We start from the raw sequence: 12,472 nt of genomic DNA, 5'->3' as shown, positions 1-12,472 counted from the left end.
GTTGTAATGTAAAGGAGAACTACTGCCATATGTATAACCATGCAACATGTTTGTTCTCCTATTTTCAATCATATGTTTGTGATTAGATTTCAAGTGTTAAGTCTTTTTCTTCTAAGCATAGTATGTCGCATGTTCCATAACACTAATGCTTTAACTCTATTCTCTTTTGTAGATAACTTCATAGTATTTCTAATAAAGTTACAATATTATTTTATCATAGTATTACAATTTGTGAACATGCGAAGATGTGTCGTATTTACTATTAAAAACATCTATGTTTTCTCCGCAAAGGAATGAGTATGTTTAAGTACTCGATCGCTTGCATGGTTTGACTGTCATAATGCTCGAATATGACTCAGATAAAAAAATATTTGATTGATATAATTCTTTTTTTCGTTAACGATTGATATAATTCTATGCAAAACAACATTAACGACATCCGTGCCATAGGCACGGGCAATACCTAGTAGAAGAATAACGAACAAAGATATTAATAATTAGGTAAAACCATTTGAGACTAGAAAGAAATAAGGGTTAAGTGTATTAGGGGGGGGGGGGTTAAAATACTAGCAGACCCTAACTTGTTTTGATTCTCAAGGAGGAATAAAATACCTATCAATTCTACCATTCTCTCTACATATAAGTATTCAAGTCCTCGACAGTCCCGAAAATGATGTGTGACTCATAAGATTAGAACTCAAAAATCAACAGCTAGGATTAGTCCTCATAGACAACTCATTGAGTTGAATTGAGGAGCACTTGGAAAGTAAGTATATATGGCATTGGCTAATAGTTTACTGTTACTCCCACGGTTATTCCATTTACACTATGCTCTATGCAAACAACATCACTAGGCATATGAGTAGTCAATCTGTCCATAATTAAAGAAAAAAATATGGCCATTAGTGCGAGCTCATTCTAATAAGAGATCACTCCTTTTGTACATGTTGTCAACTCATTATTCTATAGATTGTCAAGCACTAATGGTTGTCTCTTTGTCTTGCTTTGTGTGTTTGCACTCCATGGTTTGTTATCTTCCTAGCATCTTCAATAGAGCTCTTCTCCTTGCTTAGAATCCTTATATGCATCAAAAAGTAAAAGCCTATAAGCCTTAGTATCACCAAAACAAAGATATCACCCAGATGACTTTGGAAAGAAGATGTGATATGAGAATTGCATTTCGAATAAAGTTAACATAGATTTAGGCACAAACACATAAATTGACCAATAATTTCGGTTTTAGTCCTAGTTGACCAATAACTACAGTTTAAGGACAAATTAACTGGGTCAGTGTAAGCAATTACGGTTCCAGGAAAGATTTTTCTATTTTTGTTTTATTTAATTCCAATAATAACCTTCTCCTCCTACACATAATAGAATTAGAAAATTTCCAGAGTAAACCCAACTTTCATATGCAAACTCTTGGTTACTTTCTGCCATTCCACTTCTCTGGATCAATTCCACTTCTCTCTATAAATCGTTGCTTATCTAGGTTCGTTTTTGTTTTCCTCATTTTTCCATTTCATCTCATCTTTTTCTTTTCTTTTTATTGTTTTGAATTGTGAATTTTTCACATGTATGTATTAATGTATTCTTCAATTTGAGACATGTGATACAGATTGTGTTCTTCAATTATTTGTAATACATTTTTATTAAGGTTTAGTGTTATTCATCGTTAATTCATTGTTTGTTTTGATTTTTTATGGTGTTGTGTCATTTGTTGTTGATTGCTTATGGCATGCAAAACATGTCTTTGTATGAAATATAATGAGTTTACTTTTAATGAATATAATTTTTTTTTCTTGCAATGATATGGATTTTTCAGTACTAGCAGTGTTTTGCTATGACCGTGATAGTTTCACTTTTCGTATCGGAATAGATTCAATAGTTTCTAAAATTAAGGAAGGGATCCGAAATAAGTGGAATGAATTGTGTACAACGGATTTTAATGTATGGATTTCTCGTGATAGTAAGCAATCTATCATTGAAACTGATGTCGAGCTCCAAGTCATTGCTTGTTATAGTTCTGCAAAGCATAAAAACATAATTGATTTTAATGTAGTGTTGGGTTTGTCTTCTTCAATTATTGTTAGGAATTGTGAGGGTGAAGGGAGTGCTAACTCAGGTTGTTCTACTTTTCTTGATCATGATACTGAGTTTACTCGTGAAAACAAGATAAAGACTTGGGCTAAGGTGTTTATGCATGTTGGACAAAAATTTAAAGGACCATGTGATTTCCGTGTGAACCTAACCATATACTCGATTGAGACGGGATATAAATACTCGCATATGAAGAATGATTTGCTGTGAATACATGCTATTTGTAAAAAGAAATGGGAAACTGGTTGCCTTTGGGCTGTCCATGGTGCTTTGAAGTTTGGTTCTTTCGAGATGAAGAAGCTTAACCTTGAACATAGTTGTGGTTTTGCATGTAAAGACGTTAGTAATTGTAAAGTTTCGAGTCAACTTATGAAAAGCCCAATTCTTGAGATGATTCGTGATAATCCTTTTATGAAACTGAGAGAAATTATGTATTTGCTTCATAGAGTATCATCTTGATATATCATACTATTATGCTTATATTGGTAGGGAGTTGGCTTTGAAAGATGATAAGAGCCCAAAACTGTAGTTTTAACCCTGTAACAATCATACTTTTAGACCAATTATGTGAGTAATAATTAAGAGTTAACACTGATTACGTGTTTTTATGCATTTCAGGCTTCAAAGTCCATTATGTGCAGAAATGTGCCACTTTAGCGAGATAAAGGAACAAAGGTCGGTTACTAAGGAGTTCCGTAATTAAAGGCCAAGATCCAAGAAGACAAAGCCTTTCTAAAGCCCGGTCAAAGCTGAAAAGTCAAAGTCCACGCAAAGTGTAAACTTGATTGCACAAAGTCAACAGAACTTCCGAAGACCATATCTTTGGACTCAGACCTCGGAATTGGGCCTACCTTATGTCAAAACGACCGGCTCGGAAAGAGCTTTCCAATGGTCTAAGCTTTGACCCAATCAGAGGAGCAGAACTGGACGAAAAGTCTGTGGAAGCCAACTGCAGCTGAATAGGTCTTTTTGGACTGAAAGAATTGGGTTTTGGGCCAGATTCTCTGGCCCAAAACATGGCTCCAAGCCCATGCACGATTTTTGGATCTGAATGTATAAAAACAAAAGCTTAGCTATTTGTTAAATGTAGCTAGTTAGACCTAAATTAATATATAGAATTCTAGATCTAGTTTTATTAATTAAATTAAGTTTTAGTTCCATTTTCAATTCTTGTTTTAGATTAAATCTTTGAATCATTGTTCTTGATTGATTTAGATAAATAAAATAGTTATTTTATCAATTTTGAATTGTGTATTTCAATCTATTAGATCTGTTTTAATTATTGTTGGTTACCATTTCTTAGTTGTTAATTAGATTTTAATCATTATTGTTTAAGTAAGTAAATTTCAATTTCTTACATTATGTTTAGTTTAGATTCAATGGGAAATGTTAGTTTGATGACTCAAGGCTAAAACCTCCATTAGAGGGGTTGATGAAGCCTTGATGAAAACTTAGTGGTTAGTATAGAATTGGTTGTAGAATCTATTCCACTCTAGAAGGTCGTGTTTCGCCATGAGAATGGGTAGACGACCTCACATGCTAGTTAGTATTCGGTAGAAATGCCACGAACACTAGGGATTAGAACTCGAAATTCTCGCCGTGAGAACGTGAGAATTGAGATATAACATTCTACGCTAGGTTGTTAAGTTGGATTCGAGGTGGATTCAATTCCCCTCTAATTTCTTTATCTAGATTTAAACAATCGTATTTCCATAGCATTCGTAGTTAAATTCAAGTAATCAAATTCAGTAAGTATAGTAGTAATCACCTTCGTAAAGCTCTCATTGACTTAAGACCGACTAATTAGATTAGAAAACAATCCATGCTAGAGCACTAGGAGTGGAACGAATTTGTTACTCCACTCTATTTCGATAGAATTGAGAGTTGAAACTTTGATAAAATATAGGCATCATAATTTAGTTTAGTTTTACTTGCGTTTGTAAGTTTCATCACTTTATCACGTAGGTAAGACTATTCATTTTATGTTTTATCAAAAGACATATATGGCAAGGATGGTCTTTCATATTATCAGCTGCGTTGGTTTGAAGATGCTTTGAAGGCTTCGAATCCCAGTAGTCATGTTGTGCTTGAAATTGACAAGGGACTCCATAAGATTCGTAGGATTTTCATCAGTTTCGAAGCGTGTATCCATGGGTTCAAGTATTGTCGCCCAATGATCTATTTGGACGGGACTTTCTTGAAGGCCAAATTTAAAGGTTGTTTGTTAGCGGCGACAACTAAAAATGGAAATCAAGGTTTTATTCTAAAATATCTATCTTTTTGTTGAATGTATGTATGTTATTTTTTACACTATTTTAATAGTGTCTTATCGTGCTTATTTGTCTTCACATATGCCTTGTTTACATTGTTTGTACATACATATTTCAGTTTGCATGGGAATGTTGGTGAGTGATAAGTGCTCAAAAAGTGCAATTTCTTCCGACAGAACCCTCATGAATCATTTTCTGAGGCTTGGAATCGTTTCACCGATCTGCTAATAGAGTGTCCACACCATAACCTAGCAAAAGACACGTTAGTTCGTGCCTTTTTCAAAGGACTTCAACATCACCATAAAGAAGTCCTTGACATAATGAATGGGGGTAGTTTCCTAAGTAAAGGAGCCTCAGAGGCTTATAAATTTTTTAGAAGAACAAACTAAACGCTTAATAACAATTGGGGAGTGATGATATCCCCGCTCTGCTAGTTCTTCTTCATGAGCTTAAGCCGGTATGTTTGAGATGAAACCCGACCAAGAACTTAAAAATTTAATCGAATCTCTAACTAAAAAAGTAGAGGATATTTCTATTCAACAAAAACCTATTCCCGTCATGAATGTCAACTCCAACCCATGTAATTTCTGTTTGAGTCCTGAGCACCCTGATTCCTATTGTCCTCTCGCCTATGAACAACAACAACCAGAGCAAGATAATGTTTGCTCCATTAATAACTATCCTATTCCTAATGCCCCATGGAGACAACATCCCAACTTTAGTTGGCGAAACAATCAACAAGTTACAACTCCAGGGTTTAATAACCAAAATGCTAGGCAAACAAACAACTATAATCAAGCTCCACCTAGGCAAGGACAGGGACAAGGTCGAGGAAATTATAATAATTATAACAACCAAGCGTAACCATGACAAGGTGTAGCACAAGGTCAGAATAATTATAATAATTATAATACCAATAGAGGTATCGTTCGGTTAACAATAGTAACTATCAAAACCCACCCATAAATAATCAACGTGAGATAGTTCGGTCGCACCACGCGGACTACTACACCTACACAACCGGACCGTATCGGGCCTTTATACTGAGTTACCCAACAACTTTTCCAATCAATGACTCAATCAAACCAACAGATATTACAATCCATAAATCGGGGCATACAACGGTTAGCCCAAAGAAAGCCCAACCAAAAGGCGTGTTTCGGGATGGCGATACAAAACCCTAAAACAACAAAACACGACCTTTGAGGTAAAGCGGTAATACTAGTAATGAAAGCGACTATAGTAGGTGACTGAATGCCATCACCACTCTCCGCTCTGGAAAGGTGGTTGATAACAAAGTAACTATGCCTATAGTTACGCGATCGATACTCTACACGGATATCAAACTAGATACCGACATAGAAACCGAAGAACCTACCACTGTAGAGGTACCCGGTTAAACCACAACCTAAGAAACAGAAAGCCAAGGTTACAAATCAAGTCGAGCCATCGCCAAATATAGAAGCGAAACCACCATTCCCTCAAAATTAGCCATGCTAACCGGGGATACCAACCGAGGAGATTAGGAATGTTTTCAAAAATCTAACGATAAACCTTCCTTTTCTCGAAGCTATTAAAAGCTACCTAATCACGCTAAGTTTCTTAAAGAGTTGTGCACTACTAGGTAAGACCAACATACCTAAAGGCGCTTTTTAAGCTGAACAATTCCCAACTTTATCCAAAAATAATGGAATTGTTAAGTACAAGGACCACAATTAGATCCCTATGTAAAATGCACCTTAGGAGATTCCCACACGACGACCGCTTTATTAGACTGGGGCGAAAGTGTTAACTTACTCCGTATTACTTGTATAAACAAATAGGTCTATAGGAAATGCAACCTACAAAAATAACGTTGCAATTAGCGGACAGGTCTATTAAGTATCCTAAGGGTGTAGTGAAAAACGTGCTTGTTAAGGTTCAAGAGTTCTACTATCCTGCTGATTTTGTTATCCTCGATCTGTGAAAGTAAGCTAATGACTCTGTACCGATCATCTTAGGATGCCCCTTTTTAGCAACTGCCAACGCACTTATTAATTGCCGCGATGGTAAGATGTCCTTATCTTTTGGCCATCTCACGGTTGAGGTAAATGTTTTAAAATGATGAAACGGTTACGGAGATTCGTCTATAGATGGGGAGGTTAGCATGATCGAGAGCTTAGCTCAAGATTATTTTAACAACACGTTTCCTGAAAACAATATGTACAAATTCCTTTCTTTTGGAAAGTCAGATTTTGTAAATGACTCCTACTTAGAGGAAGTCAACACCATCCTTGAGTCCACACCAATTGTAGACACTTCGGTTGCTCCACATATTGAGTATGAAGACTTGCTACCCAAGCAAGTATTCATTATGCAAAATGAGGACCCCGACGAAACATCTATTGATTTTCCTTCCACCCCAGTGCTTAAACCCCTTCCCCCAGAATTAAAATATATACAACTTGATCCGGATGGTAATCATCCGGTAATTATATCTTCTCTGTTATCTAAGAATGAAGAGACAAGTTTAATCCGGGTGATTAGGGAACTAGGTTCAGCGATTGGTTGGTCCCTAGCTGACATTAAGGGAATTGACCCTAAGGTTTGCACTCATCATATCCATTTGGAGGATAACGCGAAGACTTTGCGCGAACCTCAGCGTCGCTTGAACCCCGCCATGAAAGAGGTGGTTAGGGAAGAAGTCTTACGATTACTCGATGCGGGTATCATATACCCAATCTCTGATAGCGAATGGGTTAGCCCCATTCATGTAGTTCCTAAGAAATCGGGAGTTACCATGGTACGTAACGAGAATGGTGACTATGTTGTCACACAAGGTCCCATGAAATGGAGGATCTCGTATTGATTCTGAGGCGGTTAAATGCTATGACACGAAAGGATCACTTCCCTTTACCCTTTATAGATCAAATGCTTTCGAGCCCTAGCTGGTCATGCTTTTTATTGTTTTTTACGGATGGCTACTCGGGCTATTTTCAGATTATCATTGATATTAATGACCAAGAAAAGACCACCTTCACATGTCCCTTTGGAGCGTATGCCTATAAGCGAATGCCTTTTGGCCTTTGTAATGCTCCCCGTACCTTCCGGTGATTGTATGCTTCATATATTTAGTGACATGGTAGAGCGCTTTATGGAAGTTTTCATGGATGATTTTTCTATCTATGGAGACTCCTTCACAGACTGTTTGTCTAACCTGTCTAAGGTTTTGACACGGTGTGAAGAAAAGAGCATCGTTTTAAACTAGGAAAAGTGTCATTTCATGGTGAAAAAGGGCATAGTACTAGGTCACATTGTATCTAGTGATGGCATCGAAGTAGATAAGGCTAAACTAGATAAGATAGCGACTCTACCTAAAACCACGATTTGTCCGGTGATATTAGAACCTTTCTAGGCCATGCGGGGTTTTATAGGCGATTTATCAAAGACTTCTCAAAAATAGCTAGGCCTTTAACTAATCTGCTTTTGAAAGATGCAATCTTTGATTTTAATTTTAACTATACGCAGGCTTTTGAAACTTTAAAAGCCGCCCTAACCACTGCACCCATTATACAACCTCCCGATTGGTCTAAACCTTTCGAACTCATGTGTGATGCTAGTGACTATGCGGTTAGTGCGATCTTGGGACAAAAACTAGATAATAAGTCCACCGTTATTTATTATGCTAGCAAAACCTTAAACGATGCTCAACGGAATTATTCAACTACCGAAAAAGAATTCTTAGCTGTCATTTATGCTTTAGATAAGTTTTAGTCCTTATTTGGTTGGTTCTAAAACTTTAGTTTACACGGACCATGCAGCCCTTTAAGTACCTTCTTGCAAAGAAGGATGCTAGCAGAGATTAATCCGATGGATCCTTCTCCCGCAAGAGTTCACATTAGAAATAAAAAGGACAAAAGAGGGTCAAAGCGTAGTTGCCGACCACTTATCTAGACTCACAAACAACGATCAGACTGATTCTGAGTCCATACCAGACTCTTTTCCTGATGAGCATCTGTATGCCATTTTTTCAGCACCATGGTATGCTGACAATGTCAATTATTTAGCGGCCGATGTTATGCCTTATAATTGGTCAAGAAATGAACATAAGAAGTTCTTGGCCAGAGTTAAGTTATACTACTGGGATGAGCCCTATCTTTTTAAGTATTGTGCGGATCATATTATTCGTCGTTGTATTCCCCAGTGGGAATACAATGAAGTTCTATCGTTCTGCCATGATAAAGAGTGTGGTGGCCATTTTAGTGGGATGAAAACAGCCGCTAAAGTTCTTCAATGTGGATTTTATTGGCCTACCCTTTTTAAGGATGCCGAAGTGCATTGCAAGGCGTGTATTAGATTTGCCAACAACTTGGGAGAATCACAAAGCGTAATATGATGCCATTAAATCCAATCTTAATAGTAGAAATTTTTGATGTTTGGGGCATTGATTTCATGGGTCCTTTCCGGTTTCCCACGGTTTCATTTATATTCTAGTTTGCGTAGACTACGTGTCAAAATGGATCGAGGCCCCTAGCTTGCCGTAGCAATGACCATAAGACCGTTGTATTTTTTATTAAAGAATATATTTTCTGTCGGTTTGGCATTCCTAAAGCCATCATTAGTGATGGTGGAACACATTTTTGCAACAGAGTGGTTGCATCCCTAGTGAAAAAGTATGGAGTTACACACAAAGTAGCAACTCCTTATCATCCACAAACTAGCGGACAAGTAGAAGTTTCTAATAGGGAAATCAAAAAGATTTTAGAAACAACTGTAAACCCTGATAAGAAAGACTGGTCAAAGCGTCTATCGGATGCCTTATGGGGGTATCGAACTGCTTTCAAAACTCCTATCGGTATGTCTCCCTTTAGACTTGTATTTGGGAAACCATGTCATTTGCCCGTTGAATTAGAGCACCGTGCTCTGTGGGCTATAAAAAGCCTTAACTTCAATATTGATGAGGCAGGTGTCAAACGCAAAGTTGCAATTGAATGAGCTTGAAGAAATCCGTGGCGATTAAATGCGATCTCATGAAGGATTATAAAGCTAACATGAAACGTGTTCATGATAAGCATATCTTGCGCAAAGAGTTTGTGGTCGGACAAAAGGTTTTGCTTTACAACTCCGTCTACATGTTTTCCCAGGCAAACTAAAAACCCGTTGGTGCGCCCTTTTTCGTTCTTGAAGTCACCCTTACGGGGCAATCACCTTGGTAAATCCAAATGACAACGGTACCTTTCAAGTTAATGGTCAACGGTTAAAACATTTTCACGAACTTACGCCCACGATGTAGAGGAAGTCCTTTTTACGGGACCCTATCTATAAGGATCGACCCTTGTCAATTGGTGTACTTACTTTCATTTCCATATCCGATAAGTACACCATTCAGATAACCGGGCCCTCCCTATGGAGTGTGTGGCTGTAAGTACGGATCCTAAGTCCACAGTTCACATAATTCACGTTTTCCACTTTTGCATGTTTTTCGGTTTTGAGTCATGTTCTTCTATGGAGTGAATTATGTATTTATCGTTTTCGTGTTTCTTATAATAAACAAATAAAAATAAAATTAAAATTCCTAAAATCATAGAAATAGCAATCCAACAAGTCTTGGGAATCTAACAGTAAACGACCCATGTTGTAAACAAATTTTGTGTTTAAAAATTTGTTTGGGGGTGGGCAGTCGATCTTTCCATCAGGGATTGCTCGAACTTTCCATTGGTTTTGTTTAGGCCCATTAGTTCAATTGGGTTGACGTAATCTAAACTTGGATTTCCTTCGTTCGCATAACTTAAGTCACACACGCACTTCGAGGCGTCCTTCCACCCTCTTATACGTCACCCATGGTTGGAATTGAGTGTTTTATGGATCATTGGATTGGAAATTCTCTACTGATCATTTCCATAACTCATTCGCAAAAATCGAACCGGTAACGAAGCGGGAAATTTAGTTTGAAGTCGCGCTAAAAATCGACAAAAGTCGAAAAATCGAATTGGGCTTGCGCCCAAACTAACAACCCTCTGGTAGCGCCAGCCTCTTTCCACAAACACAATCGCGACTTCATCTTCTCAAACCGCTTTTTACAAATTTAAATTAAACCCTAGCAACCAAAATAAAAAATAAAAAATAAATAGAATATATCAAAATAGAAACACCACCCACGCCCATTGTGTAACACCAACACCAATCTCCTACACAATCTCCAACCGTTTACATCAAGCAAAAACCCAACAATTCAAGTCTCCAACCTCCACCATACCCACCACCATCGTTTTTTAGGAAGTTTTCATCAAACTCGTCTCCTCCACCTTATACAAACCTAAAAACATAAACTTCATGGTATTCTGACGTAGAAATTTTGCGGGAAAAGCGTTTGCTCGGCGGTTTAGCGCAATTTTATGGCGGAGATGTTCAAGAGACATTGGAGCGGCTGTGGTACTCAACTGAGGAGTTCTATCACTATGATTTGGTAGAACAGTTTTATAAAAGCGAGAATTGGAAGGGATAGGATTTTCATAAAGTTAGGAGGAACGCGGAGAATGCTTGAGGCGGTTGTTGGCTGAACTGTTAGGAATTACCATTGAAAGCAACCTAGTAACGACAATTCAGGAATCCCAGTATACTGGAGTTCCTGCTTTGATGAAGGATACTGTCGTGGAGGGGGAATACAATCCGACATCCCATTCGTCCATGGACCACCACGAGAACCAATCAACCTGTTTGTAGCTCGGTGGATTGGTAGGAATGTCCTCGGAAAAGACAAAGTCAGTGATATCGGCCTGCAATGTCTGCACGTTCTCTGGATATTGCAAACAAAGAAGTATAATTTCTGTATCCTCGATTTAATGTTTAATGTGATTCGAGGAGTAGGGGAAAAGTTTGGCGCCTCGCCCGTATTGATCACTAAGATCATGCTCTCCTTTAGAGCTGTCGCAAGATCTGCTCCTATTAAGATCAAATTGCATTCTAATGCAAGTATCTATCTGGATTGCATCCAAGAGACTTGGCGTTATGCGAAGAAAAAATGGATGAGCCGGAGGATGAAAGGGAAGATATGACATGGATGGATGAAGATGCATAGAGAAGTGTAATTCTAATGTAGAAGCGATGCAAGTGTTGCAAACTGCCTTGCGGTGCGTTTATGGTATTTGTGGAGATATCGAAGCAGGCGGATAGTAGTTCAAAAGAAGCAAAGGGAACCTTCGGAGGAGATTTAAAATACTTTCGAAGGGGTTCGGACGATATCTTGTATAACATGGAGACTATCCACCCGGCAACAACAAACCTAGTATGCGATTACTTCGGATTGAGATGGAAGCCCAACGCTTGTTCGAATAGAGATGCTACGACGCATGCCACCCGTGGAGGACTCTGTTTTAGCCGAGTCCGAGCCGGGGCATGAGCGTCGTCGCCGAAGACAGATGGTTCAAGCCATTCTCCATCCCGAGCCAATCTCCATCTCGGGGTCCATCATCATCACAAAACTAGGTGCTCACCCGGTTGGAGTTATTTGTTATTTCATAATTTCGTTTTATTAGAAGGATTTTAATTCAATAGTTAAATTTAAATACTAATGTGTTTATTTAATGTTGTTTGGATTTATATTTTATTTTATTTTTAATATAATTGGTTATTTTTGAGTCTTTGCTTGTTTTATCATTTATCCCACCTTCCGACTTGTTTGGGGGTGGAAATATTTAGACCAAGCATAAGTCGTTATATGATCATATATATGTTAAGTTGTCTTGGAGGAAAGGTTGATAATTTGGCGATATCGGCATATCTATGTCTTGTGTGGTGGTAGCATGAAATCTAGGAGAGTTTAGAAGTTCCTATTCTAAATCAAATTATGAAAGATACCGGGATTTTTATGAAATCATGAAAGCGGCTTGTTTCCGTTTTACGGTTTGGGAATTTTCCTATTTCCGAAATTGCCTTCAAACAAATAGGGAACTTCCGATTCATTTTGGAAGCTCTAACCTATTTAAACTCCATCCTTTCTACACTAACAAACCACAATACATCCCACCATCATCCCGCACCTTCCACTCCAAGTTTTCTTTTTCTTTTTCTCTAAACTCGGTTTGACCGCCCGGAGGGGCGCTTACGCGTCGAGCGTGCTGCGC

The sequence above is a fragment of the Coptis chinensis genome, chromosome 4, assembly GCF_015680905.1.
Source record: "Coptis chinensis isolate HL-2020 chromosome 4, ASM1568090v1, whole genome shotgun sequence".
Taxonomy (NCBI): Eukaryota; Viridiplantae; Streptophyta; class Magnoliopsida; order Ranunculales; family Ranunculaceae; genus Coptis; species Coptis chinensis.
The sequence above is the reverse complement of the archived record's forward strand: the minus strand, read 5'-3'. Positions refer to the sequence as shown.